The sequence below is a fragment of the Muntiacus reevesi genome, chromosome 2 (genome assembly GCF_963930625.1).
Source record: "Muntiacus reevesi chromosome 2, mMunRee1.1, whole genome shotgun sequence".
NCBI classification, from domain to species: Eukaryota; Metazoa; Chordata; class Mammalia; order Artiodactyla; family Cervidae; genus Muntiacus; species Muntiacus reevesi.
Window position 1 is genome coordinate 224,381,715 of NC_089250.1, and position 12,822 is coordinate 224,394,536.

A 12,822-nucleotide genomic window follows, 5' to 3' on the forward strand; every position below is an offset into this window, starting at 1 on the left:
TCTAAGGGTTCTAAGGTCTGAAGTTTGGCCGTGTTGCAACCCCAGAGGCTTATCTTGATGCCAACTATTGGGGGAGCACGTGTGTCCAGTCCGTACCCTCTTGGAATTGAAGCACTGGTTTGAGAATTCACGTGAAACTCAGTAGCGTGCCCTGGAATGCAAGCATCTAACTCCACATTTAAATAAAGAGAGCACAGGCCATCTGGACACCGTGGGCCGTTCCACTGGGATGAGCTCAGCACAAACAAACCTTCAACATAAGGGTTAAACTCTTACTTAAATACTTACTGGTTTCCAACTTCTGGGGAAATATGCCTCAGAAGAATGTCTTTGGGGTTTCATCAAACACTTGGAAGATAATCTGAAAACATATTTCCAAACCCTAGATGGTTCCAGCCCTAATTGATCCTTAATAACTATGTCTACACGGGTTTCTTCCATTCTCGTCTGCATTCTTAACACTGGAAATGCCAAGGGGACCTCTGTGCTGAGTATGGGACTGGTGCCAGTAGGCTCTGCGGATCATGGTGCTCTGGTCAGTCTCTCCACCGTCACAAAGGAGCCTCCTCCACCCCAGAAACACCCGGCCAAGCCTGCTGTTAACTGTTAAGAGAATCAGAGCTTGGGGCAATTTCAAGTGAATTTAATTCACCCATCAGACCGTTACTGAGTACCGACTCGATGCCATGTTTTTCTTGTAGATGCAGGGAGATAAAAAATGAAAGGAGGTGGGAAGTTTGACAGCTCCCATCTTGAAGGGTTCACAGTCCAAGGGAGAAAGCGGGACCCAGGCTCTGGGGTGGATGAAGTGATGAGTGTTGGTCACAGAACAGGAGTCAGGCCTGGGAGAGCCCAGATGAGGGGCTGTCTGGGCAGGGTGAGTTCAATTCTAGTCTTTATCTATTCTAGGTCCTTTGCCTTCCTACATTGATTTTAGCATCTGCTTGTCTCTGTCTACAAAAACTCATGCTGGAATTTTGATTGGAAATACCTTAAGCCCTAGAGATCCATTTGGGGAGAATTTACAACTGAATTATGTCGTGTCTTCCAACCCCCCAACACGGTATGTCTCTCCATTTATTTAGGTCTTCTCTGATTTCCTTTTTAAGGATTTCTTTGATTTCTTTCATCAACATTTAGATGAAACATATAAATCACAGACAAGTTTTTTTAGATTTACACTTAATTATTTCATTCTGGGGGAGCAATTGTAAATGCTATTATTTTAAAATTTTCAGTTACCATTTGTTTATTGCTGATGAGTGGAAATAGGGTTGATTTTTGTATGTTGACCTTGTATCCTATGATCTTGCTAAACTCACAGAAGCTTTTACACATGCTTTAAAATTTTCTTCATAGACAAAGATATATGCATGTGGGGATAGTTCTGTTTCTTTCTTTCCAGTCTGTATGCCTATGATTTCTTTTTTCTTGCCATATTTCATTGGCTAGACCTTCCAGCAAAATGAGGCATAAGAATGTTAAGAATGTATATACTTGTTTTATTCCTGGTCCTAAGAAAAGGCAGTTCTTTCACCATTAAATATGCTAGCTATGGGATTTTTGTAGATATATCTTTTACTGAATTAAGAAAGTTACTTTCTACTCTCAGTTTTTCAGGAGTTTTTTTTTTTAAATATATGTATCATGAATGGATGTTGAATCTTGTCAAATGTTTTTCTTTCATGCACTAATTAACATGATACTGTTTTTTCTTCTTTAGTCTATTAATATGATGGGCTGTGTTGATTGTTTCTTTCTTTTCTTTTTTTAAATACTCCACAGCCTGCATTCCTGGGATAAGCACCATTTTGTCATAGGGTAGCATATTTTTTCACACGTTGCTGTATTCAGTTTACTAATATTCATAAAAAACTTTTGGGTCTGCATCCATGATGCACACTGGTCCATGCATATTTCTTGCATTGTCTATGTGTGATTGGGTGTCAGAATAACACTGGCCTCTTGGACGTCCCTCGTGGTCCAGGGGTTAAGACTCTGAGCTTCCACTGTGGGCTGTGCAGGTTCAGCCCCTGGTTGGGGAAGTTCCACATGCATCATAGTGCAGAAAAAACAAAAACCACAAAGCAAAAAGCTGGTGTCTTAAAATGAACTGATAAGTTTGGTAAGTATTCCTTACTTGTGTGGGACTGGTGTTACTTCTACTGTAAACATTTGGTAGTTTTCACTAGTAAAACCATCTGGGCCTAGAGATTGTTTTTGAAAAGTTTTAAACAAGTTTAATTAATAGATATAGGGATCCTGAGTAATAATCTATTTCATCTTGGGTGAGTTTTGGTCATCTGTGGCTACTCAGAAATAGTTTGAATTCATCTAAATTATTCAGTTCAAGTGCAGAGAGATGTTCAAGGTATTCTCTCATTGCCCTTCTAGTGTCTCTGGGGTCTGTGGTGTTAACTCCTTTTTATTCCACATGTTGGCTATTTGTGTCTGTCTATCTGTTGTCAGCCTTGTTAAGAGATTTGTTAAATTTTATTGGCCTTTTAAAAGTACCAACTTTTGATTTCATTGATTTGTCTCTATTGGTTTTCTGTCACTGATATTTCAGTGTCATTGACTTTTGATTTTCATCTTGATTCTTTTCTTTTGCTTGCTTTGAGTTTATTTTGCTTTTGTTTTCCTGGTTTCTTAGTGTAGGAGCTTAAATTACGGATTTGAGATCTTTATTTTTTCTAATATTTTCTTATGCTATAAATTTCCCTCTAAAGATGGCTTTAGCTGCATCCAACCAATTTGGATACTTTACATTTTTAATTTTCAATTCAAAACATTTTCTACTGTCTCTTGAGACTTCGATGCATGTGTGGCCCAGAGGTGAGCCCAAGAGTTCCTCTCCCACTGCATGGGGTCGCTTTCTTGGGTTCCCTCCTTTTTCCGTCTCCCCTTACCAAGGTCTTCCTTCCCCCTCCTGTTGCCAGAGAGCCTGAACCTTAGTTCCTGGCTCTGCCATGCTCTTCCTGCCCTGCCTGTCTCCAGGACCAAGTGACAGGAGGTCAGAGTGAGGGAGAAGCTAGTGGGGAGGGGGCTTGGGACTTTCCTGGTTGGTTCAGTGGTCTGGGGACATTCCCATGCTATGGGGCAACTAAGCCCACGTGCCACAATTACTGAGCCCTTGTGCTAAAACCACTGAAGCCCACGCACCCTTAGAGCCCATGCTCTGCAGCCGGAGAAGCCCCCTTAATGAGAAGCCAGAGCTCCCCAACTAGGAGTACCCCCTATCACTGCAACCAGAGAAACCCTGCGCACAATAAGGAAGACCCAGCGCAGCCAGAAGTAAATGTAAAAAAAGTTCTAGGGTTGACCCCACGTTGTTGGGACCACAGCTTTTCTGACTAGACACTTTTCAGACTCAGAGGTTCTGGGTGCCTACCCGACCACATCTCCGCTGCAGACTCCCTGGGGGCTGGGATAAACAATGGGAAAAGCAGAATAGAGGGAAAACAACTCGGGGTGTGCCCCCACATTCTCTGACTCTTCCGAGACTCCCTTTGGTGTTGCTCAGTCCAGGAACGGCTTCTCTCTGCTCTGTCTCTGCCCCACCTGGTGTACAGTTCCCTTCCCGCTGCCTGTGAGCTCAGGCCAGGCTGTTCCAGGAGAAGGGTGGCAGCTCACCACCGCCCCAGGGTGCTTTGCATCCCGGCTCCTTCCCCAGTGTGTGCCTCCATTTACTTCTGAGTCAATCCCAGTGAGACAGCCAGCAAGGACAGTGCTGGTCCATCTTGATGGGCTCAAAGCTCCTTGATTTTATTTTTAATAACGGTAATCACAGTGGGAGCCCATGACAGCTGAGGGTGTCGAGGAACTCAGTGCGTCCTGGCATCGCAGGGACCGACCCAGGAAGTCAGTCGGGTTTAAGCTTAAAAGCTGTTTTCCTCTACAATAGCATAAGGTCCAGCCTGAACTCAACTTGCCTGGGCGTGTGTGTCCACTTCCATCCCAGTTGTGTGTGTTGAGCTGATTTTCATTGGAAAACTGGAGAAGGTCAGAGTGGACATGGTCCTGAGGGAGCTGGCCGAGGCCTGTCATGTCACAGAGGGAGAAACTGAGGCAGGAGGAGGACCAGCGTGGGGGGTCCACCTGGTCTCTGTCTCCAGGGCCCGGCTGTAACGCCACTGGAGGGCGCTCAGGGTCTCAGTTAACAGAGCACAGCTTGTCTCTGGAGTGAAAGCACTTGGGTCAAGTCTACATCTTAAATACTAATCATAAGCGCTACTAGTTACTAAATACTTAATGCATCCTGACCATTACTCATTTATAATCCTGTCATTCATCTCCACAGCTGCCCCAGGAGGTAGATTGTGCTTACGACCCTCATTTACAGTGGGGCGTGAAGCCCAGAGAAGGCAACTGGCTTTCCCAAGGGCACACAGCAAGGGAGAGCTATGGCAGGGATTCAAACCCAGGCCCATTTGGATGGTGCCTCTTCGTCAGGATAAACTGAAAAATCAAATCCTGAAGACATGTCCTCCCAGTGAACACTGGGGGCTGGCCAGCTTATCTTTCAAGGATGGACTTCCGGAATTTCAGCGTTCTTTCTGCTGATCAAAGCCTTTCTGATGCATAACCAGGGAACCAGCCCATGTCTCAGAGACGTCGTAAAGCGGCTAGGTCGTTAACCTCTCAGATGATTTCCATTTACTGGCAGGAAATATTAGTAAAAGAAGAGTTACCCTTGAAACGTTTGTACGCTGATGGTATTTTGTTTGGATTAAGAATTCTGGGAAGCCCGAGAGGCCTTCCTGCGCACAGAGTCGCTGTTTCCCCGCCAGGGTTGGCGCCTTCTGCAGATGGAGCAAGACCCCGTCACTCATGGGAACTTTAGAACCTTCCCTTCTGCTGACACATCCCTGTCCCGGTCAGCAAGACTGCCTCAGAACGGGCCAGGCCCCCGCCCTCCCCTAGGGCTTGTGAGGAGGTGGGACCGGCGATTTCCTCCCAACTCCCAATCATTTTGATCAATCTCAGAGAGGCCACGAGGGCCGGGGGACGGCCCCGGGATCCCATCCAGGCACCAGAAGTGCTTCACAGAGGCAGGACGTGGATTTGGTTGCCGTCCCCAGTTAATAGAAAGCTAGTTCCAGCTGCCTTCGGTCCATAGTGAGCACAGACAGGGCGGCTCCAGTGTGGACTGCTTCACAGGCACACGCCTCCTCCAGGGTCACAGGATGCCCCGCTCTAGCAGGTACCCAGCAGGTCATGCTCCTACATGTGACGGTGCAGTGGAGGGTGGGCCCTCCTCCATCTCTCCTCCAGGATTTCCTGCAGAGTTGTCCTGTTGCTGCCTCTGTTGCCCACTGTCTCCCTTCTTGTATTCTTTCTTTCTTTCTCTTCCTTCCCTCCTCATATTTCTTTCATCATCCTAATTTGCACATTCCCCCTAAGGTAACACATGCTCACTGGAAACATCTTTGTTAGACATTCAACAGTAGGGAAGTAACCCCAGACCTCTATAATCTCATCATTCATGGTATGCATAATTCTCTTTGGCCTTTCTATATTCATATATGTGTGTATATGTATGAATATAGCTTGTACCCTTGACACAATGCTCTTTTCCTCTATTTTGCTTAATATGTTTTAGAAGCATTCCCCCACACCGTGGAAAACACCATTTTTAATGGTTAGTCTAGGGATTTCAGTATGCATCTTTGACCACAACTTAACTTGAGTTAATCTTGAATTACTCCAGGAGAATGAATACAGGACCCTTCTTCAGACAGTATATTTTCATGTACCCCTCCCCATACTAAATGCTTTTATAACCACATTATCATTTCTATACACATTGTAAACCAACAACTCAGGGTCATAACATTTGCTTTAAACAGTCCCATTTACTAACTTTTTCTTTTACAGGGGGTGCTTTTGATATTGTATCTGAGAAATCAGTGCCTAGCTGAGAGTTTCTCCTGTCTTTTTCTTCTAGGAGTTGTATAATTTTAGGTTCTACATGTAGGTCTATTATCACTGTAGTAAGTTCTCTTTATCCCCAGAAATATCCTTGTTCTAAAGTCCACTGTGCTGCAGTATCACCCCCGCAGCTTTCCTTTCATGAGCATAAGCGTGTTGATTGGTGTACATTTCTCCCTCTCTTTGTTGTTAACCTCTCTGTATGTCTGTATATAAAGTTCGTTTTTTATAGACAGCATATAATTGTGTCCTTTTTGTACAGTATGACAATCTCTGCATTTTAATTGGAGTGTTGAGATCATTTACATTTAATATAAATAACATTGTTGAGTTAAATTGTTTTACCTCCTCTTTGTTACTTTTTTCTCATCTTTCAGATTAGTTGCATAGCTTGTCTGATTCTAATTCATCTCTGTCATTGTAGATAGTTTAAAAGTTGAAGTTTTATTAGAGATGTATAGAAAGTAATGACTTTTTTAGTTAGGAATACCTACTTTAATCAGTTTTTACAATTAAAAAATCTTCTTTTGAAAAAAAAAAAATGAGCTACGACACACATACACACAAAGAGAGTAGCCGTTTTCCCTAAAATAATGAGCCCAATCATGAGATAATTGGGTAAGGAAAAAGTCAGTAATAATAAAAATGCATATTTGGGATTTGCCTCTGGTTACCAGTTAGGAAACAGAATAATCCCACGTCGGAAGCCAAGAGCATTTTATTCCTTCAGCTCACAAGTGTGGTGTCTATGGTTCTAATTCTCAGAGGGGCAGAATGGAGAGTTCTGGAAATTTGGGAGAAATGAGTTGACTGCTGAAAGCCCAGTCCCCAGGAACGACGAGCCCCCCTTGGCTCACCTTGCTCCCCCTCCTCGTGCTACGCTTCTCTCCAGAGCTGTGTGTTCCATGCTCCAAAACTTTCTCAGCCAAAGCACACTTCTAACTAGTGTTTTCCAGTTCTTATCATTGTTAAGTCTAGCTCTTGGGTTAGCTGGCCTCTCTCCAATGTACAAATTTTAGGGCATATTTTGGTGGGGGACGTGAAGGACAAGGCTCCAATCACTACACTCAGAACTTTACCTGCATTGGTTCATCTGCTCCTTTCAGATGAGGAGGTCCCCTGTGAGGTCCCCGCTGTTATCAGCCCCACTTTGTAGCTAGTGAACTGAGGCTCCAGCCCTTCCAGCAGCGGTGGAAACATTCTACTTGTGATTGTAGTCTTTCAGTGTAGACGTTTGTTGGAACCTGGTCAGCTGTGTGCTTTATCAGATTTGAAGTTGACCTCCTGTGATGTTGATTTCAAAACGCCTCTGCAGCCCCCTGCTGGTGAGGTTTGGTCAGTGCAGGCCTTGCTAGTCAGTGGAAGGGGATGAAATGGGAACTTGGTGATGAACCTTCCTCTTTTGTGTTTCGGGTGCCTGACACTTCTCTTTCTCAGCTGAGGCTCCTGTCTGTCTCTGGGGGACCAGGAATGCTTCAGGAGATCAGCGGGAGAGAGGAGTCTGAGTCTGGCCTGAAATCAGAGATCAGAGGCCTGAAAGTGGACTCCGATAAAGACAAAGGGTCTTCTAATTCCCTTTAGCTCCCACTTATGCATTAAGAGCCAGGCCTGTTATCATCAGAAGGTCTACAAACAGTGAATGCTGAAGACGCTGTGGCAATGTGGAGAGAAGGGAACACTCCTCCACCGTTCATGGGAATGTGAGCTGATGCAGCCACTATGGAGACCAGTCTGGAGGTCCCTTAAAAATAGAAAAACAGAACTGCCATATGACCCTGCAATTCCACTCCTGGGCACATATCCAGAAAAGATGAAAACTAATTCAAAAAGATCCACGCACCCCTATATTCAGAGCAGCACTGTTGACAACAGCCAGGACGTGGAAACAACCTAAATATCTGTCGACAGTTGAGTGGAGAAATATATAATATACAATGGAATATTATTCACCCATAAAAGAGGAACGAAATAGTACCACTTGCAGTCACACAGGTAGGTGTAGAGATTATCGTACTAAGTGAAGAAAGCCAGACAAAGACAGACAGCATGTGGTATCACTTATATGTGGAATCTGTGAAAAATGGTACAAATGAGCTCATTTACAAAATGGAAACAGACTCACAGAGATAGAAAACAAACTTACTGTTACCAAACGGGAAAGGGCGGGGGGGTTATAAATTAGGGGTTAGGGTTAACAGACATCCACTGCTGTATATGAACCAGATAAACAAGCAGGGCCTACTGTATAGCACAAGAAACTATTCAGTTCAGTCGCTCAGTCGTGTCCAACTCTTTGCGACCCCATGGACTGTAGCACTCCAGGCTTCCCTGTCCATCACCAACTCCCAGAGTCCACTCAAACTCATGCCCATCAAGTCAGTGATGCCATAAAGCCATCTCATCCTCTGTTGTCCCCTTCTCCTCCTGCCCCCAATCCCTCCCAGCATCAGGGTCTTTTCAAATGAGTCAGTTCTTCACATAGGTGGCCAAAATTTTGGAGTTTCAGCTTCAGTATCAGTCCTTCCAATGAATATTCAGGACTGATTTCCTTTAGGATGGACTGGTTGGATCTCCTTGCAGTCCAAGGGACTCGCAAGAGTCTTCTCCAACACCACAGTTCAAAAGCATCAATTCTTTGACATTCCTTTCTAGTCCAACTCTAGCTTCCTTTATAGTCCAACTCTCACATTCATACATGACTACTGGAAAAACCATAGCCTTGACTAGACGGATCTTTGTTGGCAAAGTAATGTCTCTGCTATTTAATATGCTGTCTAGGTTGGTCATAACTTTTCTTCCAAAGAGCAAGTGTCTTTTAATTTCATGGCTGCAGTCACCATCTGCAGTGATTTTGGAGCCCAGAAAAATAAAGTCTGCCACTGTTTCCACTGTTTCCCCATCTATTTCCCATGAAGTGATGGGCCCAGACGCCATGATCTTAGTTTTCTGAATGTTGAGCTTTAAGCCAACTTTTTCACTCTCCTTTTTTACTCTCATAAAGAAGCTCTTTAGTTCTTCTTCGCTTTCTGCCATAAGGGTGGTATCATCTGCATATCTGAGGTTATTGATATTCCTCCCAGAAATCTTGATTCCAGCTTGTGCTTCATCAAGCCCAGCATTTCTCATGATGTACTCTTCATATAAGTTAAATAAGCAGGGTGACAATATACAGCCTTGACATACTCCTTTTTCTATTTGGAACCAGTCTGTTGTTCCATGTCCAGTTCTAACTGTTACTTCCTGATCTGCATACAGATTTCTCAGGAGGCAGGTCAGGTGGTCTGGTATTTGCATCTCTTTCAGAATTTTCCACAGTTAGTGGTGATCCACACAATCAAAGGCTTTGGCATAGTCAATAAAGCAGAAATAGATGTTTTTCTGGAACTTTCTTGCTTTTTTGATGATCCAGTAGATTTTGGCAATTTGATCTCTGGTTCCTCTGCCTTTTCTAAAACCAGTTTGAACATCTGGAAGTTCACGGCTCACGTATTGCTGAAGCCTGGCTTGGAGAATTTTGAGCATTACTAGTGTGTGAGATAAGTGCAATTGTGCAGTAGTTGGAGCATTCTTTTGGATTTCCTTTCTTTGGGATTGGAATGAAAACTGACCTTTTCCAGTCCTGTGGCCACTGCTGGGTTTTCCAAATTTGCTGGCATATTGAGTGCAGCACTTTCACAGCATCATCTTTTAGGATTTGAAATAGCTCAGCTGGAATTCCATCACCTCCACTAGCTTTGTTCGTAGTGATGCTTCTTAAGGCCCACTTGACTTCACATTCCAGGATGTCTGGCTCTAGGTGAGTGACCACACCATCGTGAATATCTGAGTCTTGAAGATCTTTTTTGTACAGTTTTTCTGTTTATTATTGCCGCCTCTTAATATCTTCTGCTTCTGTTAGGCCCATACCATTTCTGTCCTTTATTGAGAAACTATACTCAGTATTTTTTAATAACCTATAATGGAAAAGAATCTGAAAAGCAGTATATCCATATGTATAACTGAGTCACTTTGCCGTGCACCTGAAACTAACACAATGTTGAAAATCAGCCATACTTCAGTTAACTACCACCACCACAACAAAAGAGTGTACTGTAGTGTTGATGGGGGGCTGGTAAAAAGCTGTGTCCATGTGCCGACCTCCAGCCTGGCAAATGTGACCTTGTTTGGAAAAAGAGTCTGTAGATGTGATCAAGTGGCCCATCTCAAGAGGAGATCACGGAGGTGGGCCCTAAATGCAGTGACCAGTGTCCCTCTGAGAAGAGGAGGAGCCAGGTGAGGACTGAGGCAGAGGCTGGGGAGAAGCAACCACGGGAACGCCTGAGCCACCGGAGACTGGAAAGGGCAGGAGAGGTTTCCTCAGAACCTTAGGAGGGAGCCGCACCTCATCCACACCTTGTTTTCAGACTCCTGGCCACCAGAACTGTGAGGACATAAATTCCTGTTGTCTTAAGCGTCCCCACCCCGCCGCCCCAGTCTGTGGTCATTTGTTCTGGTAGCCACAGGACCCTAATCTTGGCTCCACTGTCTTGTAAAAGGATCTGGAGAGTGAGTGGATTCCCCCTACTCCAGCAAAACCACCAAGATCTGAAACAGCTCCCACCCCATGAAGCATCATCATGGGAAGGAGAGAGTGGAGGAAGATGCACCCATGAGAAGCTCCTGATGGCATGTCTCAAACAAGCGACCTGAGACTCTGCAAGCGAGCAGAGATGCTGTCAAGGGACAGAGACTGGGACACTGCTTATTGTCAAATTTAAACTAGTCACCACTGCCCACACCACCCCGCCCACCCTGTTCCAGAAGATAAGCACACATCTCTGAGCGGAAGTGGAGTGAGCGGAAGTGGAGTGAGCGGAAGTGGGGTGAGCGTAGCTACCCGTCCCACAGGGATGAGAAGCACGTGGAGGAGGAGGATAGCACGAAGATGCCTTGGCCATGGTCACGTCCATTCTGGTCCCAGCTTCTGCAGGCTGTCCAGGGCTTCCCCGACAGTGGAAGGTGACTGCTGCCCACCAGGACAAAGCTTAAGGCTGGCCCCCATCCAGTTCCTGCATCTGGAATGTGTTACTTGATTGCTAGAAAAATAACCAGACGAACCCAGGGCATTTCTGGTAAAGAGGCTCTGAGGAAGCAGCTCTTGGAGCAGATGACTCAGGCTGTGCTGAGGGCTGTGTGGTCTGCAAGCCACACTGCCTGGAAGCCATTCCCTGCGCCCTGGCTGATTCACCCTGCAAGGGGCATCACAGAAAGCTGTGGCCTAACTCCGTGGCTGCCCAGATGCCCTTTTTCAATCACAGTGAATCATGGGATCTGCGTTAGTGTCCTATGGCTGCTGTAGTGACCCCAACCTTAGAGACTTAAAACAGCATGTGAAATGAAACGTGCATGCTCAGTTGTGTCCAACTCTTGTGACCCCATGGACTCCAGGCTGCTCTGTCCATGATGTTCTCCAGGCAGGAGTGCTGGAGTAGGTTGCCATACCTTCCTCCAGGGGATCTTGCTGACCCAGGGATCAAGCCCACATCTGTTGCATCTCCTGCATTGGCAGGCAGGTTCTTTACCACTGAGCCACATAAATCAGCATAACCCTACTGTCCTGCTGGCCTGGAGGTCAGAAGCCAGAAAGGGTCTCACTGGACTAGTCAGGGTTCCGTCTGGAGACTCGGAGGGAATCTGTTTCCTGAACCCCTTGGCTCGTGGCCCCCGCCTCCATCCTCAGAGTGCATCCCTCAGCTTCTGCCTCATACCTCCTTCTCCTTCACCTCTGACCTCCACTTCCCTGCCTCTCAAAAGGACTCTTGTGATCACACTGCACCCACGGGATAATTCAGGTTAGTTCTTCATTCCCAAATCCTAATCACCTTAACAAAGCCCCTCCTACAACGTGTGGTGACTGGACTAGTGTTTCCCCAAATTTCATCTCCACTCAGTCCTCAGAACGTGACGTTATTTGGAAATGGGGTCTTTGCAGATGTAATCAAGTCAGGGTCCTACTTGAGTGGGGTAGCCCCCATCCAGTCACTGGTGTCTTGTAAAAAGAGGGAAATTTGGACACAGACACCCAAGGAAGACAGCCTTGTGACATCAGAGTCAGGGATGGGAGGGATGTAGAACCCAGGAAGCCCAAGGATTGCCAAGACTGGTGGAAGCTGAAGAGGCATGGAACCCATCCTCCCCGAGGTCTTTTGGAGCAAGCATGGCCCTGCTAACGCCTGGATTTTGAACTTCTGGCCTCCAGAGCTTTGAGAGCATAAGTTTCTGTTGTTTTACACCCCACCCCCGTTTTTGGTTGTTTGTAGCAGCCCTAGGAGACTGATGCCTCAGTTGTTTTTCGCTCATTTATGTCCAACTCTTTGCAATCGAATTTACTGCAGCACGCCAGGCCTCCCTGTCCTTCACCGTCTCCTGGAGTTTGCTCAGACTCAACGTGCATCAAGTCGGTGATGCCACCCAACCATCTCATCTGTCAGATGTGGCAGCATTCCAGGCTTCAGTGATCAGGCTGTGCTCCTCTTGGAAGTGTTACTCAGCTCATCACAGAGCCTTCGAGGGGAAGGGAATGTCCATGCCAGGGAGGAGCCAGGGACGGCAGTCAAGCCAGATGTGAAGTCTAGGTTTGGGACTTCCCTGGTGGTGCAGTGGTTAAGAATCTGTCTTCCCGTACAGGGGACATGGGTTGGATCCCTGGTCTGGAAGGTCCCACGTGCCGCGAGGCAACTAAGCCCGTGCACCTGAGCTACCGAGCCCACACTCAAGCCTGTGCCTCACAGCAGGAGAAGCGCAGGCACCGCGGCGAGGCACCAACCTGCGCCGCAGTCAGAGAACAGTCCGCGCGTCACAACAACACCCAGCACAGCCGAAACTTAAAAGTGACGTCTGGGTTTGCTGCCA